We start from the raw sequence: 21,707 nt of genomic DNA on the forward strand, positions 1-21,707 counted from the left end.
ATTAAACTTTTAACATTAGTCAATAAAAAAAATTTAAAGAAAACAAAAAAAAATTATACATTTATGTGGCGTGATTACGCTAATATCCTCACCAATTCATTCTCTAAAAAGATTTTGCTCTATATATGTCCATTGACAATGTATTAAATGCCAATGCTCACCCGAATAAATTCAGTTCATCAGTGATTTATAAAAAATATAAGGAAAATTGGTTTTAGATACACTTACAGCTTGTTAATTTTTCCCACGCAGAAAGATCTTTCGTTGTGTTGTTGTAGCTGTTGAAAATAGGAAGCTTTACATAATCCAAATAGAGCTAAAGCATCTTACATTGTGAATTTACATGCATACTCAAATTCTGAAAAATGAAAATTATTAGCTAACGAAAATATACACTGCCATTGAATTCCATTTCCTTTAACATTGAACCATTTAGCCAACAAACAACAAAAAAAAAAGGAAATTCAATGTAAACTTAACTTAAAATTGATTCAAAACTACTGTGGAGCCTTATGTTGACTCATTTCACTTAATCCGGATTATTTCGTCCGTTCCGAAGACGAATAAAAATCTCCTTAGGCAAATTAAACGCCTTAGTTGTACTTGAAAATAATTCCACAATGCTCTTTTCATTACATAACGTGTTGAGCGAGGTTAGGTTTTGTCCGTAGAAAGGTTAGATTTTAAAACATCCTTCTATTTTATAATCCTACACGCTTTAGGTTAGGTTAAGATTGAGAAAAAGGTTAGGTTTTGTACATCCTTCTAGGTTTATAATCCTCCACGTGTTCGGTTTGTAAGGTCTAGATTAAATGGGAGGCAGGATAAGCGAAAGTGCGATGTTGACAATTATAAATGCCTCAACCTTCACTTTGTTTCGCTAACGCCATATCTATAATAACACTGTATAAGACACAAAACAATATTGGGAATTTATCTTTTTTTATTTACCCTTACTACCATCCGAGGTAAAAGTTAAATATATTTAACTCTCGGATTTTCACAATCGATCGTCGGTTCAAGCCTTTGACTGCCGCAAACAGTTCACTCACAAAAATTTTGAGACTGCTGGGGGCAAGTCTGCCGAAGACAGGTGTCTCAACGAAAATGTCAAGTACGGCGAATCTGTTAGAGAAATTGCCAATACTTGATGGAAACTATTTCCGATGCTGTTAAAGAGAAAATGCATAAGTTAAATATACAATAATTCGAGAATTATTGCAATGAAATTAACTTACATCAATCTCTTGAACACATACACACGCATACAATTTGGTTTTCGCACACGCGTAGGGGTTATGATGCACTCCCCTATTGGGTTATTTAAAACTTTGGACAAATACGTCCGATCAGTTGGAATTCACGTGGAGGAAAGAAAGAACACTTTTCCAAAAACCACGCTGTCCAATTAGTCTCTTTTGCCTTATTTTTCTTGTTGTTTTATCCAAACTCCATTTATAGAAAAATAATGTAAAGCAATGTAAAATAAACCGATCAGCTGTGTGGCGTTGCCACTTAGTTCACTCTTTTTTCAGCTGGTTACCTAAATTTCGATTCTCACCACTTTAGTAAATATCGATAACAACAACAAAAATACTAAATAATCGAAATCAGTTGAATTTTAAAATAACTGAAATTCCTGTACATTACAATATATATACATATATATAAAATTCTGCTTCTGCGTTGACTCGATATATATATATATATATATATATATATATATATATATTATTGAATGGCATACGTATAAAATATGCCTCTTCACCTTGAGTGACTGAGCCCAGAGACCAGCGACTGACTTCGTCTGCAGAAAAATAACTCATCCTGCCGAAGTCCGCTGATCCTTCGTGAAATACGTATATCTACGTACTTTTTTTAAAGCTTAAAAACAATAAAAAAATTAAGAAACAATTAAATTTTTAAATTAACTGTATTGTACTTCGTTGTTATTATTTTCATTTGTCATTTTAGAAAGCAAATTACATTGTTTAAATTATACATATTAATTTATGTACATGTTTTACAAAAATTTATACATGTTTTGATTAAAATATTTTAGGTGTTTGTCAGAAGGCTCTAAGTTTTCCTTTAATCCACTTTTGGTGTGAAGCAATCCTTTTAAAGTGTCCGTTTCTAATTTGTTTCTGTTATTTGTCTTAATTAAATTAATTTCTGAAAATAAACGCTCAACATTAGCACTGCTATGTGGCAAAACAAGCAAATTTTGGGTTAACTCCGTCAAGAAGGGAAACATGTGGGTTGAATTTCCGTTTTTTACGTTTGAAACACAACGCCAAAAGACGTCTGGCGGTACCCCTTTCTCCTCTTTGAAGGGAAAATTAATGTTCCGGAGAAGTCGCCATTCGCGGTCTAGCTCCGTCATATCTTGTGAACACAATCCTGTAAATAATAAGAACTAATTAAAAATTCTGTTCATAAGACAATAAAAAACATAAAACGTCATATCTTGTGAACACAATCCTGTAAATAATAAGAACTAATTAAAAATTCTGTTCATAAGACAATAAAAAACATACCTGGAAACATTTGCCCCAAATGTGCAATAGATGGTAGCTTTGCTTTCAAACTATTGTTTAGTATTGTCGCTGGATTTAAGAAGTGTAAACTTTTCATTTTCTGCAGCTCCTCATCCTCAATGGAAAACCAATTTTGTAGTTCCCTTAAACTTTCAATATAAAATTGAAGGCAGGAGTTTTGAGTCTCTATGATTTTATCTCGTTCCATATTATTTTTTTTTTTTTTGTCAACAAAGCCGCAAAGTTTCCTCCGAAATACATATCTTTTAAGGGCAAATGGTTCTCATCGTTAACGAAATCAATCTTTAGTAATTCTTCATCAGGTAATAATAAAAACTCCGAATTTAGAAAGCACTCAACTATTGTCTTGTAAAGTGTAAGAAGATTTTCGTACAGCAAATACAATTTTGGACTTTCTGACTGCATTTCCTTGTTTAAATTGTTGAAATAGGGCAACACAAATTTCAGAAACTCCAAATACAGTTCTGTCGTTGAATCTAAGCACATTTGGAGAATCGGCTCTGCAGATTTTAACTGGTCATTCAATGCAGCTCCTTGAAAGTAAAGTCTTAACGCAGGCAGTTGTTCTAACAGCCTTTCAACTATTTGAAGCAGAGATAGCCACCTTGTTTGTCCGATATGTAAAAGTTTGTGTGGTTTCACATTAACGAAAGACTGAAACTCCTTATACTCTCCGATACGTTTTGGGCTTTTTGATATAAAGTTTTTACCACTTTTTTTGGCAATTTTTTGCAAACATAAGACGCGCAGAGGTGAAATGAGTGACATATACATTTCATCAAAAACAAATTCGGAATATCCTTCTTCAGCAGTTGCGAAAGAGAGTGGTTTTGGCCAAACATTGCATTGCATCCATCTGTAGCAAATCCTATCATGTTCTGCTGATATGGTATGACCCTTTCTTCAAAAAAATTTTTGCATTCATTTGGCAATGCCGTGGCAGAGCTGTCAGTGACTGCAATAAGCCCCAAAAAAGTATCTTGTACTTTAAATGCCACTGCAGTTCTTGCAATAAGAGCGAGATGTTTCCTTGTAGATCTGTCTGTACTTTCATCGACAATAAGCGAAAACTTATTCGATTTTAATTCTATTAAGTCGTCCTCTGCCACTTGTCCAGTTACCGATGTTATTATAGCTTGAGCCTTTGTCCGTCCAAATTTTAGTGAATGTACGACTTTGGGATCGCTAGCAACAGATTGTATGATACTGCTGAGATCTTTCGCCAAAGCAAAGGAAAGATTGTTTTTCGCCAAAAAAGAAAGCCATCTGTATTTCAGCACATTTAACCTTATTTTTAAAAGAAGTTGACGGCTCAGGCAATAAAAAAAATATAGTTGGTTGATCGATGCCTAAGAGTAAAGTAATAACAACTAAAATAACATATAAAAACCAACATGAAACACTGTTTAGTAAATTTTTCACATAACAATTTGTTAAAGGAAATACTAACGTACATATAAAAAGAGCACAAAAAGCAGGTGGACACACGACAAGAACTTAACAAGTATAAAACGCAACTCTATACATACTTCTCGAATTTTTCTTATGCTTAACAGAAGCTTCATGCTTTTCTAAATCCCTCTTGTCTGAACAGCGTTTGAGGTCTGATTTGCAAGATTTGCAATATGACAAACCATTACCCTTACTGCTTTTCGTCAACCAGGAATACTTTTTTCCCAAGCTTCTGAGTACTTCGCGTCGTAGTGTACTTTCCTTTTCTTGGTTGGAGTTACGTATGCTTCTTCGTCGGTGTCACTTGTTAAAATTTCCATTTTTCACATAAATTTTTCACTTCCAATTTCAAGCACAAATTCTGAAGTAAGCTCTGCCAATCTTTTTGCAATTTAGCGCTGCTAACCCATTGAAAAAACGTCAACATATGGAAAACGGAATTTCGAGCTGCTAACCCAATATAAATCATATCGTCTTTTTTTTTATTTAATTCGTAATATATTTTTATTACCCAAAAACTTTGGGTTTTACAAATTTTTTCAATATTTTTTGAAAGTACGTAGTTTTAGTCTCTTCGTACGTAGATACGTAGATCTCCTTCGAAATACGTAGATCTACGTACAAATACGTAGACTTGGCAACTCTGGCTCCACTCATTGTTAAGTGGCCAAGGAAAAGGGAAGGGAAAATGTAGACATAATTTGGTCACATATAAAGAAATAATGCTGGGTGTATTAAACGATAATATATAGTTTATTGTTAACTAACTAGTACTAAACATCTTTAGTAAGTTGGGTCCCTACCGCACTCAAGTAAAAATAAGGGGGAACTTTGGGCATGGGCTCACCTGCTAATCCTGGATGATTTTATTAGGGCACTATGCGTTTTGTCTTCTGCTGCTATTGATTTCACTTGTCAACTTTTCACTCTCGTGGTTGCTGGCGAAGTGATTTTCTCCTCAACTAACTCTCAGTTCAAACCCACCCTTGCTCTGCCTACTTATGTCCTAACGGCACGCTTGTGCTTTGGCACGCATCACGATCTCCGTCCCTCTCTTTCACTTTCGATTTCTTTGCTTTTCCATTTGGCGTCGGCTCGCGGCGCAGCGACCGATGCTGAGAGATAGCCCACTCGGCGACGCGTCGACGCCGCTGCCACGACAAGTCATTAGTCAGAAAGAGATAGATTTAGATCATGAGCATCGTCTGTCGAAAAGAACTACAGTTAATTCCATGTTGGAACATTTAAATATGCCCTCCATGGGCGTAACGAAAGATAACCAACAGAGGGGCCCTGCATAGGCGTAGTTTACTTAAATGTATACATCAGAAGGGGAACGGTAATGGGGTGTCAGACGTTGCCAAGTATTGTGACTCGTCACAAAGCATAGGTCCCAGAGTACGATTCACCCTCTGAATTTGGCCATTAGCTTGAGGGGACCCTGTGGTAATCTTAATGTGCTTAACGTTATTCTGAGTTACAATCATCTCGAACTCTGATGACGTGAAACTGCTTCCTCTATCCGATACTATGGCAAAGGGTCGACTGTAGGCCCTAAAATAGTCTTTAAGAGCTAGCACCGCTTCTTTAGAATTCGTCGTCTTTGTTGGATATAGTCTGACGAATTTCCTAAAACCATCAATAATAACAAACAAGTGCTTTTTGATTCTGCCTGATGCTATAGGACCACAATGATCAATGTGAATTAGCTCAAAGGGCCGATTCCCTTTAGGAATACTGTGCAACATTCCTTCCTCTTTTCCAGACTTTGGAGAATACGCAACACATTTTAAGCAATTGCTAATGTGTTTCGCAACTTTCTCCTTTATGTTAGGAAACCATTACGCTTTCGAAATGGCATCCATTACTTTATCTCTGCCGATATGACCTAGTTCGTTATGATACTTGAAAAGGATTGACTCTTCCATTTCACTCGGTACACAAAACAACAACCTCCCGTCATTGGTTTTCCTGTAAATTATTCCGTTTCTCATTTCAAATAACTTATCCTCAGCAAATTCCAATTTTCTTTTCACTTCCCGCAACTTTTCGTCCCTGTTCTGGCATATAACAATATTGTCTTCAAAACTATTTGTATCTACAACAAGTTTGTTTGTACATTTACTAAGCGTATCTACATGTTACATCTGTTTGCCTGCCCTGTGCACAACTTCGTAATCATAATTCTGTAGCTCAAGAGCTCATCTCGCAATTCTTGGGTTTAATTCAATTTGATTGAGAGTGAGAGTCACCGACTTACAATCTGTAAGTACTTTAAAATATCTTCCCTCTAAATACACTCTGAACCTGCGGACTGCATATACTATTGCCAAGGTCTCTAATTCGAAACTGTGGTACTTTGATTCTACGTCCGTTTTGAGAAATAGAAAACAGGGTGCAGCTTTTAGTCTTCTTTCCTTTGTATTAACATTGCCCCAAAAGCTTGTTTCTGATTATTATATTATTATTATATTATTATTATATTATTATCCTTCTAAGAACTTCTTCCAGTATATCCAGGTGCTCTTCGGCAGTTCTACTGGCTACCATGATATCGTCTGGATACACTATTACTTTACTATCTCTAATCATATCTGTACAAATTTTGTTCACACAACTTTGAAACGCTGATGATGAGTTATTCAGACCCATTGGCGTCCTGAGGAACTCAAACTGGCCTAACGGAGTGACGAAAGATGTATACTTAACAGAGTTTTCCTCCATGAACACATGAAAATAGCCATCTTTTAGATCCAATTTAGAAAAAAAAAACGTTTGTCGCCAAACTTGTCTAATAAATCGTCTATCAGAGGTATAGGGTAGTTATCTTTTACCAAAACTTTGTTCAATCTCCTAAAGTCAATGCACAACCATAACTCGCCAGCTTTCTTAGGCACCAACACTATGGGTGATGCATACTCCGACTCACTAGGGCAAATGATCTTCTTCTCCAAGTACCCGTCTAACTCTTGACTTTTCCATACGACAAAAGTGGAATCTTATTTAATCCGTAATATTTGTGATTAAATTAAATTAAATGTATCTTTTTTGGTAAACAAGAGATTTTAATAAGTGAAACATCACTGCCTGAGTCTATGAAGCATGCTGTAATTAAGAAGGATTAGTTGGTGTTTTAAAATATATCTTAACATATCTTACGTCGTCGCATCCTTTAGCTATCTTCTCTTTATTAAGTGGAAACTTAGCCACCCAATGATGCAAGGCACCGCATCCGAAGCAGGACCCTGGCACTCTGTCGCGTTTCTTACAGTCCTTGCTCATGTGGCGCTTCAAGTTGCAGTTGTAGCAACGGAACGTCTGCCAGTAGCGGCCAACTTTGTAGTTTCCGGTAGCTGAATGCCTGAAAATGCAATGCACTTGAATCCTTGAATCTGCGCTTGAATGCGGATTCCTTCCACAGGAATCCCTTCAATGGCTTTGTCTACTTGCTCCTCTTCGCTGATGCAGATAGCATCTGACAACCTGGCCTTCCATTGGCATGTAGCCACTCTTGAGCCCGTCCCTTAAGCTTGGATACTAGAAGCATATGTATTTGTACACCTTTGATTCCATATACATCGCTTATATTTGTCAGCTTCGTGACCCATTTCTTTCCACACGAGTTCCCATTAAATTCCAACAACGCTTCCTTTGCTAATTGGAATTTTGCAGCTGACGAAAAACCTCTTTCCAACATTTCCTCCGAGCGTTGGTTTACCAACACTGCATCACGACGCTGGTTTTGCCCGCCAATTGGTTCTTGTTCACGACGCTGGTTTTGCGCGCCAATTAGTTCTGCTGCCATCTCGTTTTTGCTGCCCCCGTCGTTAACTAAATCGTGCGTTTCGTTTTGTGTCTGGCGTTGAGGCGCCACTATGTCAAACAATTGTGGTCGCAGTAAATCGCACAATTTTTTCAGCAAGACATCAGTGTTGTTGTCTCCCTCTTTCTCATTAGTGGTCTCTGACAGTTGACAGTTACTTTCGTCTTCTTTACTTTCCTCGACAGTCTCAGTTCCAATAGATATGGAACAAGCTCCTCGTTGATCCACTGGAACATCGTTTAAGAGCGCAACAAGCTCGGCCTTTGACCCTGTTGTAGGCAAGTCCAACAGCTCCAGCCACTTCTTTAAAGTTGGCAAATTGTGAGCCTCAATGTTGATGTCCATTGTGTTAAAGTTCACCACTTCTGATATTGTGGGCGGTAGATGGATTGACCGAATGTCAGAGTCTTTAAGAGCTTCGGGTTTTATTTGCTTTAGATTAATTGTAGTTTATTTTATTTCGTAATGCACTTATTATTATTTATTGTAGTTATTGTTTATTATAGTTATTATTTATCGTAGTTGTCATTAATGTTCTCTCGATATCTGTCTCACACTCCTCAACCCTCAGCAACGACTGGCTCACTCGACAGACACGCTGAACTTCCCTCTCTCTCAGGGAGTCAATAAAAATACTGGGATCAAAGAGAAGCAAGACAGTGAGTGTGACAGTCTCTCCTGCTACAGACAATTACAGGTATATTGCTTAACAAGATTGGTATATTAATATATAGCTAGTATCAATCAAGCAAATTTGTCTTAGCAAGATTTACACACTATGTTAATGTAGGTCAAATTGTGGTAGGTTATAATTTAATTCAGACGATTTTTAGAAATGTGCTCTCTGCAGCTCGCATCAATTTCGTGAATATTTTTGCCACTGGTCTGGTTTCGTCTTGAAAGCAAACCAACTCACACTCAAGACAATAATTAAACAGCTCACCCAACTATAGTCGTCCTGCTCTACGGAGCCACTCAATATCTCTGTAGCAACTGTTCGGTTCGCTCTCTGTTGCCACTCATTCTGTTGTCGCTACTCACTCGGCTGTTTTCCACTCGTTCTCTTGGTCTCTTTTTGTCTGCTTTCACACCAATTATCTCAATAAACAATTATTATCAAAACTTGTGTCTGCTGTCTGCTCTCTCCGTCTGTCTGCTTTCATAGTGAACACTGGATATCATCAACTTTGTGTCCGATGTCTTCTCTCTTTTCCACTCGAGTCACCACCGTTCCCGACTTTTCAGCCGCCGATTTTTTGCCTAAACGGCGCCAAAATTCTCGGTCTTCTAGTCTTCTTGCGAATTAAGATTGAGTCTGTTCTGGTTGAGTGTTAAATCAAGACTGCTTTATTGAATAAAATCATATTCTGGTTTGGCTTACATCTAAGTGTTTATAATGTTTTCTTCTGGTCACTTTTCTTGTGACACTCTATGTTTAGGGAAACTGTCACTTATCTTGTGACACTCTATGTTTAGGGAACTTGTCACTTATCTTGTGACACTCTATGTTTAATGGAATGGTATTGTTTATGTTTACATTAATGTGGAGTGTAGACCTCTTGGGTCGGCTGTTATAGGAAGTGTTGCTAATGGCATAACTCCTCCCCTCTGAGAGTATGAATTCTCCTGAATTCTGTTTACATTAATGTTTATATTTTTCTTTTTACAGTATATATGTATATAAATGGATAAACATATAATAATAATAATAAAAAGTGTTAAAAATATGCCATTTGTCATTTTCTTTTCGTATTTAAGTTCTGTGATTTCTTTTAAATTGTCAAAATTATCTATTGTTACATGATCAAAGTTAATTGTGTTTTTATAGGTTTGATTCAATAGTTCTGTTGGATAAAAAAATTTTTCGTGAAATTCTGTTTTTTCGTTAAAAAATATTTCATTTAGAATTTGAATTTTACAGTTACCGAATTGAATTAAGTTACTTCCCTTAAGTATAATATTTCTTTTATCGCAATTTTGATATATTTTTGTATTCTTGGCATTTTTGATTATAATTGTATCATCGTCAATTTCTTCGATACTCGTTATATTGTTGAATATAAATTTGCAATTATTATTAATGGTACAACTTTTACTTAATTTTAATTCTTTTAAAATTTTGTTGGGTTCATATGTAAATGTTTTATTATTTATTTCTACAATTAACTGATTTTCTTGGTCTATTTGTATATAATCTATATTTGGTATAGGAATAATTAACTTGACATCTATGGTTATAAATGATTTTGGGATTTTAATTGCGATTATGATGCAATTATTCTTATATTTTAAAAATGCCCATACGGATTAGCTTTAATTTATAAAAATCAATGTCAAATTTATTTATTTCCTCTTCTGATAAAATTTCTGGTACGATTATATTATTTTTTGCTGATGCTATGTTTTCCTGAATATAATTTATTTTGAATTCTATATTTTTTAATTTCCCCATTTGGTCATTATGAAGTATTTTCATTTCTATTTCTTGATTTTGATTGTCCATGCTTGTAAGTATGTCCTTGATTATTGTTCTGTCTTGTTTAATTGTTTCTGCTAAGTTGTGTATTGTTTTATTAAAATGTGTATTTATAACAATTTGTTGGTTCATGTCTTGTATAATATTATGGTTGTTTTGGTCAATATTGTTAAGGTGATCTAAAATATCTGTTCTATCTTCATCATCCATAATTCCAAAAGCCATTTGTATGTTGTTCCTACAATATTTAACATTCCTCTTTTTATTCTGTTGTTTGGGGTTATGGATTTTATTTTAGCTCTAATTAGATTTATTTCGGCTAATAGCTCCTTTTTTTCCTGTGATGTTAAAATGTTTAATGTTTGTCTCCATTTGATTTATTATAATATTTAAAGGGTCGATATTAATAATGTGTAGTATAATTACTGTTTCATTAACTATTTCCGTGGAATAAGTTTGTATAGGTGCATATCCTGCATTTGATTGAATTGGTTCAATTTGTAATCTGCCTTGAACACACATTATAACGTAAAAAATTATGAAAATCTGAGGATAAGAGAAAAAAAATTTTTTGTTTCAAGGATGTCAATCTGTATTTTGTTGGAAATTAATTTTTTTCCTGCTTTGACGGTCTTTTTTATATTACATGGATGAATATTATTTAATGTTGTAATTCTAAAATAAGGTTCATCCTTATGCCTAACTCGTTTATAGTTTTTAATTGGTCCTTCCTGTCTTTCCTCCTCATAATCTTCTCTTGTATTATTTTGTTTGCTTAAAATTTTTTCTTTGTGCTTGATAATAGTGTTTTTTAGTTTTTCCTCATCTTCTATGTTTTTTGCATAATTTGGTGTACATTTTATTGTAGAGTGATAACGGTTATTATAAGCTGTTATTGCTAATTGCATTTTGGATGAAATTGATAAATCATCATCTATTCCTGCTATTATTTCAATGAGAGTAGAATGTAGTCTTTCTATGTCTGCATTTCCTGTATGTGAATTTGGCTTTGTATAATGGATTTCTATTTGTTCTTGGTTTAAGTATTGTTTTATCTGTTCTGATCGAAATTCATTATCCATTATTATTTTATGTGGCTTATTGAATTTGGCAAAGTGTTCAATCATAATTTCCATTTTAGTTTTCCAGTTTCTATCTGTTATATTATAAGCGACTGCGAATTTTGTGAGCTTGTCTATGATTGTAACAAACGATTTATGTTTTATATGAAATATGTCTAAATGTATAATTTGATTTTTAACATCCGGTGTTTCTGTGAATTGAAACTTAGGTTTGATTGGTTTTCTGTCATATTTAATTTCCTTACATTTTTTACAATTTGAAATTATCAACTGAATATGGTCTCTTAGCTTTGGAAAATATATTTTGTTCTTTAACGAATTAAAAGCTTCATTTATTCCGCTATGTAATGAATCTTTGGTGTGGTAAATAGCTATTTGTTTGTGTAACTCTTCCTCGCTTGAAATGTCCTGAGCTCTCTTAGTACATTTAAAAAATTTTATATTATTACAGTGTGAAAAAATGTTCATTAAGATACATTGTATCTTATAATATTCTGAGTCTGGAACTTCTGAAAAAATTCCTACTGTTCCTTTATTTATATTATTTTGCATTTTGATTTCGATTTCAATTTCTGTTTCTGCTGGGCTTACTTCTATTATTTTTCTACCATGCTGAATATTAATATTGTCCGTTGTTGTATAAGTTACTATTATCTGAGTTTTATATTTGTTTACAATATCGTCTTTTATATAGAAATTTGTAAATCCTCCTTCCTCTGCTGAATGCTGTGTATCTGATAGTTCAAAGTTTGACTCATTTGTTTTATCCTTGTTTATTAGTTCAGCTGTTTCCTGTCTACTTAAAAAGTCTGCCACTTTATTGTCTTTTCCTTTCAAATATATTATGTCATAATCGAATTCTTGTAATTTTAAAATCCATCTTTGGTGTCTTGCTGTCATTTCTTTCCCTTTGTATTTTGAGTTTAGATATTTTATCGGAGCATGATCTGTTCTAATTTGGAATTTATTACCTATCAAATAGTGTCTAAAATAGTTTACTGCATGTATAATGGATAAAAATTCTTTATCAATTGTACTGTAATTTTTTTCATGTTTATTTAAAGTTCTTGAAAGGAATGCAACTGGTTGCTCTTGTTGAGACAATACTGCACCTATTGCGAAGTCACTGGCATCTGTTGTAATGGTAAATGGTTTATCAAACTCTGGATATTTTAAGATTGGATGTGAGCTTATAAGTGTTTTAAGGTTTTCAAAGGCATCTATAAACTGTGGGTCATTTGTATTAATTTGTGTGCCTTTTTGTAAATATCTGATCATTGGGTAAGCTATTTTGGCATAGTCCTTAATAAATTTTCTGTAAAATCCTGTCATACCAAGAAATCCTTTCAATTGCTTTTCTGTTTTAGGTAGCTGCATTGCTTTTATTGCTTCTATTTTATGTGGATTGGGTTTAATCCCTTCCTTTGTGAGAATGTGTCCTAAATATTCAGTATATTGTTTCATGAAGGAACATTTGTCTGGTTGAATTTTTAAGTTATGCTTTCTAAGTACTTTGAAAATGTTCTCCAAAGCAATCTTATGTTCCTCAAGTGTTGTTGAAAATATCAAAATATCGTCCATGTATACAACACAATTTTTGTTTATATAATCCCTCAGTATTTCATTCATTAAACGTTGAAATGTGGCTGGGGCATTTTTTAACCCAAAAGGCATTCTAACATATTCATATAAACCCATTGGTGAAATGAATGCTGTTTTCTCTATATCTTCTTCTGCCATTAAAATTTGGTGATAGCCTTTTGCTAAATCTAATGTAGTAAAATATTGAGCTTTACCGAGTTTGTCTAATACAGCGTCCATGATAGGTATTGGGTACTTATCTGGAACGGTTACTTGGTTTAAACGCCTATAGTCTACACAAATACGATACTTTTGAATTCCAGAGCTATCTCTTTTTTTAGGTATGACACATATTGGAGAACTATATTTGCTTTTGCTTTTTCTTATAATTCCATTGTTTTCCATGTAAATTATTTGTTTCTTTATTTCTTCTTCATATTTTGGGGAGACCCGATAGAGTTTTGAATTAATAGGTTGGTCTGTAGTAGTTTTTATGCTATGAACTATAGTGTTAGTATTGGTTAAGTGATCCCCTTCTTTGAAACATAACTTTTCGTACTTTTTTGAAAGCTTTCTTATTATTTGTTCTTCCTCAGTATTGAGTTCTTTTAACTTAAGATCATCAATTTCACTTACTTCCATTACGCAAACATCTTCTGATTGTTTGGAAAGGAATGGAATTTCGACCCCATTGTTAAGTTTAATAATTTTGTTTTGAAAATCAATATTTGCAAAATTCCTTTGAATGAAGTCCATGCCCAATAGAAAATCATATGATTTTTCCAGGGGCATAGCCACCCATTTTGTTCTTGCATAATTTATATATTTAAACTCCCTTGGCACTTTTGTTTTCACTAAGTAACTGTCACTTTCTATTTTTCCCTTTATCGTATGTATGGTTTTTGAATATTTTTCAATTATTTTGTATTTGGAATTATGTACATTAGTTGTGTTTAAAATGCTTATGGTTGATCCTGTATCTACCAAAATAATATAAGTATCTTCCTCTATTGTTCCTTTTATAAAAATTTTTTTTCATCCAAGGCTAGTTGGTAAAAAACTCTTGATTATCTGTGCTGTTTACTACTTCCTCATTTATATTATCTACACTCATTGCTTCTGCTGGTGGTTGCTGATAATTTTGTGGTTGCTGATAATTTTGATTTTGTCTTACGTTCTGACTCTGTTGTCTATTCGGATTTTGATACTGTCTAATATTTTGACTCTGTTGTCTATTGGGATTTTGAGACTGTTTTACATTTTGACTCTGTTCAGTATTTTGGTTTGTATTTTTATTGGTTGTCTGTTTGTTATATGTACTATGGTCATTGTCATTTTTGGTTAATAATAGTTTTTTATTTAAATTTCCATAATTCAGACCAATATAATTTGCAAGTTCAATTCTTATATCTGTTAATGTTGTTTTATTCATTAAGGCAATGGCCATTGGACCACAAGATAATTCTTTTACTCTTTGAATTAAGAGACCACTTAATATGTCAACTAATCTGCTATTGTTTTCAAAGACCGAAAAATCAGTAATTTCCTCAACAATTGCTCTTACTTTAAAATCAAGATCTCGAACGGTAGTTACCCTTAAGTTATTAATTTTTCTGGTTAGACCCATTTGATCCGTTCTTGGGCGATAATGATGTCGAAGACGAGTTTTGCAATCAGCCCAAGATGTAGGGGGGTTAATATTAAGCATAGTTCTTGCCTGACCTTGAATTTTGGTGTTGAATATAACAGTGAAGACCTGGTCGTTATCATCATACTCCTCCATGATTTGGTTGACTGCCGAAATGAAGCCATGTAACGTTCCCTCCTGTCCAGTGAACACCGGCAAGTACCTTGTTTCCTTCTCGATGCTGTTTCTCTCCCTTGTTGTTGGATTAGAATGCATCTCTTGATTGGATATTATTATTGATGTTAGCATTTGAATGCATTGTTGTATTTCGTTAATTTGTGCCATTTTAATGGTGTATGTTTTATTGTTTCGTTAACTTTTTTTTTTTTTAAGTTTCCACAATAATTCTGTTTGTTTGCACAAAGTGTTTTTACAATATTATATTGTTTCGTTATTTGTCACAAAATGTTTTTATAATATTATATTGTTTCGTTGGCCTAGATTTTCTCCAAGGTTTCCACAATATATATATTTTATTTTGTCACTAAATGTTTTGTTTTCCACAGTATTATATTGTTTCGTTATCTTTGATTGCGTTCAAAGTTTCCACAATATTTTAGCTGTGAACTCGAGTACCGACTGCGCCAATTAAGATTGAGTCTGTTCTGGTTGAGTGTTAAATCAAGACTGCTTTATTGAATAAAATCATATTCTGGTTTGGCTTACATCTAAGTGTTTATAATGTTTTCTTCTGGTCACTTTTCTTGTGACACTCTATGTTTAGGGAAACTGTCACTTATCTTGTGACACTCTATGTTTAGGGAACTTGTCACTTATCTTGTGACACTCTATGTTTAATGGAATGGTATTGTTTATGTTTACATTAATGTGGAGTGTAGACCTCTTGGGTCGGCTGTTATAGGAAGTGTTGCTAATGGCATAACTTGCGTGGTCCCACCACGCACCGACTCACCGTCCACTCGTCGCCTCTCGTACAGTCTCACCAACTTCCACTACTTTTTGAACTTGTATTGGTTGCTTCTTGTGAAATTTGTTTGCCAACAACCTTGATTTTGTATATGTACACTTTAATCCATGCAGTTTTAACAATTTCTTGTTCACTTGCGAACTTCACGGACACACAAATTTCACTAATTGTCTTGGGCCAAAAATCTTGGTTGAGCCCCCAGTTTGTGGATTTGGAGTTAATCCTCGTTGAGTCTTTAGTTTATTTATTTCGATATTATTTAAGGATGTGATTTCCTTATTTAGTCTAATTTATTAACAATGTTTCTTTGTGTTAAGAATACATTTATTATTATTAAAGTAGCCTTAGTGATAAATTTGGGTGTGCGATGTGATCGAGGCGAGAGTACGATTGCGAGTTCTGCTTTATATTCCAATGAGTGGGTCGACGAGATAGGTCATTCTGTGTATCGTTCTGTTCCGCTGCGTGTCGTTCTGTCTCGCTCACTAGCTACTGCACGATTACCTTGATCATGCCTGCCTGACACTTCATTTCCTACATGAATTTAATACTAATAGAACTCTGCAAAAATTTTAACATAACTAAAATTAACTTCACGGCTCACCATCATCAAACTCTTAGAACAGGAGAAAGGAATCATACAACTTTCAATGAGTAGATCAGGTCATATATATCCATTAAAAAGGACGATTGGGATGAATATCTAGCATACTTCACACACTGCTTATAACACCACTCCATCCACCGTATTGAACTTATTCACCTTTTGAACTAGTCTTTGCGGAACATCCTAAAACTGTACCTCTCTCATCTGAGACTGTAGATCCCATCTACAACATTGATGAATTCAAATTTATCATAAAACATTGCTCTGGTTGCCAATAAACGTGACATGTACATTTAATTTTCGTCTTCGTCGTCAAACCAACAGATTTACAGAAAAGTAATACATAATTCGTTTTTGGTGTTACTAAACCCTAGAATAAAATGCCACTAACCATTGAAATCTTAAAATTAACTTAAAAATCATCAAGAGGTCAATGATTTTAAAATCTACACAAACCTATTTATTAAATTATTATCAAACAACACGGCTCAAAAATTTGTTCGGCAAAAAATTATTTTCAAGTTTAAAATTGCTATGCTCCAAAAAAAAAAAGCGCAATGAAAAAAAAATTAAGAAGGGTAAGAAGACGAAAAAAAGATATCCAAGCGTTTAAAAAAGATGTGGAAACCGACAACCACAAAATACCCGTGGAACAATTGTTGGAGCGCCTGGGGACTAATAAAATAACGGTAAGAAAAGCACAAAGAATAACGAATTAACAATAGCATTAAGTATTAAAAACGGATCGGACACTGTCTAAAATCTTGTACGTTGTAAACTGGTAACAATGATTTGAATTGGCAATTTCAAATTACACTTCCAATATAGGTTGGAAGACGGTCGCCGAATTGCTGGAACTGTTTAGACTAAGGCAGATGTGTCAAAATTTCCAAAGAGAATAACCGTGAATCTCAATAAACAAACATTCAAATAAAAAACCATAGGGCGGGGCTAACTTTGTTTGTATACCCTTGCAAGTTTTTTGTTAATCTTTCCTCACCTATGGTCTTCAAAGTGGAAAAACGTTTTAAAGTTTTTCTTTAATGTCTTATGTTTCCGAAACGGCTTACATGCGAAAAAACGAAGTTATTAATCAGAGTCATATAATGATGATAGTCGCCCAATCCTGATCAAATTTGGCACAGTCGTTTATAGGCGTAATAAACTCTCTAATATTAATTAATAGCAAAGAAATTAACGAAGTTATTGAGAAAAGTCACTGTTCGTGACTTTGGGGTTTGTATGGGGTCCGATCCGGCTCAATCCGAGATATACAACCCCTGCAGTATATACAAGCCTACAATTTCAGCACTGTAGCTCTTACGGTCTAGGAGGAGTTTGCGTTGATCCAGACGGACGGACGGACGGACGGACGGACGGACGGACATGGCTATTTGAACTCGTCTCGTCGTGCTGATCAAGAATATATGTACTTTGTATGGTCGGAGATGCTTCGTTCTATGCGTTGCACACTTCTGATTAAAATTAATATACCCTTGCAAGGGTATAACAAGGGTATAAAAAAACGAACAGCTGAGTTCATATCTCTACAATTGTACAGATAAGACCAATCGGTAGTAGTAATGTTTTTATAGAAAATTGAATCATTTCAGATGATAAAGTAGCATCAACAGCTATCAGAACGCCACCGCCTATGCGAGAAATCCGGCCACGTCTGAATATAGAAAAGTTTGTGAAAAAACCAATGCATCAGCAATGTTAGGTTTTAGCCACGTCTCTGTAAAAGCTAGAATGTTATGTTCAAAAGAAAGCCTACCTACATAGAGATTAGGAAGTTTAGATTTCAGTCCTCTAACGTTCTGGTAACCCAGGTAAAGGGATGTGGAAGGAATAGTGTTAGTTGTTGTTGGCAGGCGAATCGGTTGCCGATTTGTCTTTTTTACAGTATATTCCTTAACTATTATATGTTTCGGCCAAAGTGTTCTCGACATATAATGTCGAAGATATTTTTTTTTTTTTTTTTAAAGGACGAAATGTCTTGAGAATAAGAAAGTTTTAACTTTTCCACCGCAATATTCGAGACGATAACTTTCTTCGGAATATAGGCTATTACATCATCAGATGTGACAACAGGGTCTAGCCTAGAAACAAAGCAAACTAGCAGTCAACTTGTTTACGGGCCCTCGATACTTTTAGAACTATCGGCAATTTCCATTGGAATGGGTAATTGACCAGACACATCGGACACTACAATAGACATCGTTTTTAAGAGATCATTTTCAGGTGATACCGGTAATTCCTTACTAATCACATTCAATACCAGGCTCTTAAACAATATCAATTGCTGTACATTAGGAGTGGACGGTGCATGAGGCCGGTCGGGAACGATAAGAGATGCTGGCGGATCAACAGATAAAAAACACCCCAAAGACTGGTTCTTTTACGTTTCGGAGACTCATTCATAAGCGACAACCTTCTGAACTGAGTCTCCACCGCAGTAAACTCCGCTTGGAGTTTGTTAAAACCTGCCCTTAAAGTATCAAAACTATCTCTAGTCCGCCTCATGAATGAGCGCATCTCATTCTCGACCTCACGGCAAGCATCACATCCATATTTTAAGCCACAACCTTTAGCAATAGACTCCTCGATTCTGCCTGTGTAACCTGCACACTTAACGTGAACCGCATTGTCACACAACCGACAAAAAATATTATCATGGGAGTCAACCGCATTAGTGGCAAATATGCAATTATTTTTTGAGCAGACAACCATTTTATCAAAAAGTTAATTTATTTTAAAAAGGAACAAAAAAATAAAAAATTAATATTGCAAAGGGAAAAAATTTGTGTATAAGAATATACCGACCAGTACTGACACACGGGTTAATGTGCAGAGTAAGCCTTCACAACTAAAAACCAGAGGGCCGGGGCTAACTTCGACCGCGTCAAAGTTTGTATACCCTTGCAACTTTTTTGGTAACTCTTTCCTTACCTATTAGCCATCAATGTGGAAGAACGTTTTATCTAAAAAAAGCTTTTATTTGCGAAAGAATGGCCTACAATCATAGGAAATAACGAAGATATTGATCAAAGTCACTGTTTTCCACCGATCGTTCCTATGGGAGCTATATGATATAGTCACCCGATCTTTATCAAATTCGGCACAGTCATTAACAGATATATTAAACTAACAACTGTTTAATTTGAAAGCAATCGCGTTAAAAAAACAAAGTTATTTACAATAGTCACTGTTTGCGACCGATCGTTCCTATGGGAGCGATATGATATAGTCATCCGATCTTTATCAAATTCGACACAGTCATTAACAGATATATTAAATTAAGAAATGTTTAATTTGAAAACAATCACGTTAAAAGTAAGGAAGTTATTTACAAAAGTCACTGTTTTCGACCGATCGTTCCTATGTGAGCTATATGATATAGTCATCCGATCGTGATCAAATTTTGCACAGTCGTTTATAAGCGTAATAGACTCTCTAATATAGTTTATATGATATGATGACCAAAATTAATATACCCTTTTTGCAAGTTTATAAAAATTAATAAGCAAGAATACACAAAAACAGAAAACACGTATCACAGAGTCGCGGATAGGCAAAAGACGAGAGCGCAAAGCAAACAAGAATAGGAAAGAGCGAGAGAGCGCGTCAAATTGAACACATGCAACAACAATTTGTACGCAAGAGCGCGAGAGCTAGTTACAAAGGTAAAGACAAAAAGGCAAATGTTTAATTTGAAAGCAATCGCTTCGAAATTAACGAAGTTATTGATCAAATTTGGCACAGTTGTTTAAAGTATTAAATTTTACGACAATATTCAGAGGTATTGTCAAAGTTTTTACGAAAAGACACTGTTCGTGTTCATTATTAATTGCCGCCGTGTACAGACGTGTTTTTTAATGTACTCCGCAAAAATTGAGTGTAAAAAAAGACCGCGTTTGCAAAAATTTGTGTAGGGCTCTCAGTCGCCTCAGAGACGCCTATTTACAATCATATTGCTATTAGATTTCTCTAATAGCAATACTAAGTTGCAACAACACTCCATTCAGCAACAAGAGCAACTTACCGTGGAGAGAGCAGTGTGCGTCTCCATCAATATCGATAACTGGGTCACCGATTGCACCGACCAGCACCGTCAGCTCGTTGACAGCAACTACTGCAACGTCTGCCGAAGTATTGACCTGCCTCAAGCCGTCAACAAGTCGCCCAGAGTCAGCCACAATAGTAAACCCAACGACTTCTGTCCAAACTGGAATGTATAGATATATTAAAATAACTAAGCGGAAGCTAAGCCCGCAAAAGAAAAAAAGTGGCAATACGCCGAAAATAACCAAACCAAATGAACGAGTAGCACCCCTTAACGGAAATCGTTTTTAAATTCTTGCCGATCAGCAAGATGATCAAGCCGGCGCTGTAGATAAAGTTAAATCGGCTAGACCACCCCCTTTATACATCTGTGGAGCCAACTGCAGCGCCCTGATTTCGAAGCTAGTAGAAACAGTAGGGGCAAATAACTTTGTTGTAACCCCTCTCAATAGTGGTAACATTAAAGAAATTAAATGTCAAACCCAAACTGAGGACCTCCGTAATGCTAACATCAACTTCTATACCTATGAACTAAAAAGCAGTAAAGGGCTCCGGGTTGTGTTGAAGGGGATTGAGCCATCGGTCCCTACTCAAGAAATAGCAGACGCGTTGGTCGAAAAAGGGTTTGCGGTTAAATCCGTTGTCAACATCATCAAAAGGAACAAAGTCGCACAGCCCCTCTTTAAAATCGAGGTCCAACCAGATGCAAAGCGGTCGAAGCCAAATGAAGTGCACCCAATCTACAACCTACAGCTCCAATTGCACAGAAGAATCACCGTAGAGCAACCCCATAAGAGACACCAACCACCGCAGTGTAAAAACTGCCAGGAATACAACCACACCTAACAACTGCAATCTCAGGTCAGTGTGTGTTGGCTGCGGGGAACATCATAAAGATGGCATTTGCACCAAGGACAGAAACAATGTCGCACTAAGACTATGCAGTAACTGTGGAGGGAACCACACGGCCAACTACAGTGGATGTCGTGTCTTCAAGGATCTTAAATCTCACCTAAACGGGCGCAAACCCCCAGCTGGACCAAAACTGTATGCACGAACTGATTCGGAATCAAAATCTGCTTATCCAGAAGCTTATCGAGAATAAATAATGGCTACGTCTATGTCTTTGGAATGCTAACGGCATCTCCAAGCACAAAAAATGAACTGCAACTATTCAAAGACTCAAGTGAAATCGACGTACTGCCCACCACGCTTCTAAATCTCTGATAAGGAATTTACCGATTTCTTTAACACACTCGGAGATCGCTTCATTGCAGCAGGGGACTATAACGTCAAACATACGCACTGGGGATCTCGCCTGCTAAATCCTAAAGGCAAGCAGTTGTACAACACAATAGTCAACCCTCTCAATAAGATGGATTGCGTCTCACCGGGAAGGCCTACTTATTGGCCCACAGATCCACAGAAAGTGCCTGACATGATTG

At 35.4% G+C, this 21,707-nt stretch overlaps 1 long non-coding RNA gene across 1 annotated transcript; it reads right to left on the reverse strand.

Moving 5' to 3' along the window:
- Positions 1-455: 455 nt before the first annotated feature.
- On the reverse strand, positions 456-1,346 carry LOC137574454 (uncharacterized). Its single transcript, XR_011032010.1, has 3 exons — positions 1,239-1,346; positions 952-1,169; positions 456-892 (listed from the first exon to the last, which is right to left on the reverse strand). It is a non-coding gene; the product is annotated as an uncharacterized lncRNA (long non-coding RNA).
- Positions 1,347-21,707: the final 20,361 nt, after the last annotated feature.

This window comes from Drosophila tropicalis, unplaced genomic scaffold, assembly GCF_018151085.1.
Source record: "Drosophila tropicalis isolate 14030-0801.00 unplaced genomic scaffold, ASM1815108v1 contig_1132, whole genome shotgun sequence".
NCBI lineage: Eukaryota > Metazoa > Arthropoda > Insecta > Diptera > Drosophilidae > Drosophila > Drosophila tropicalis.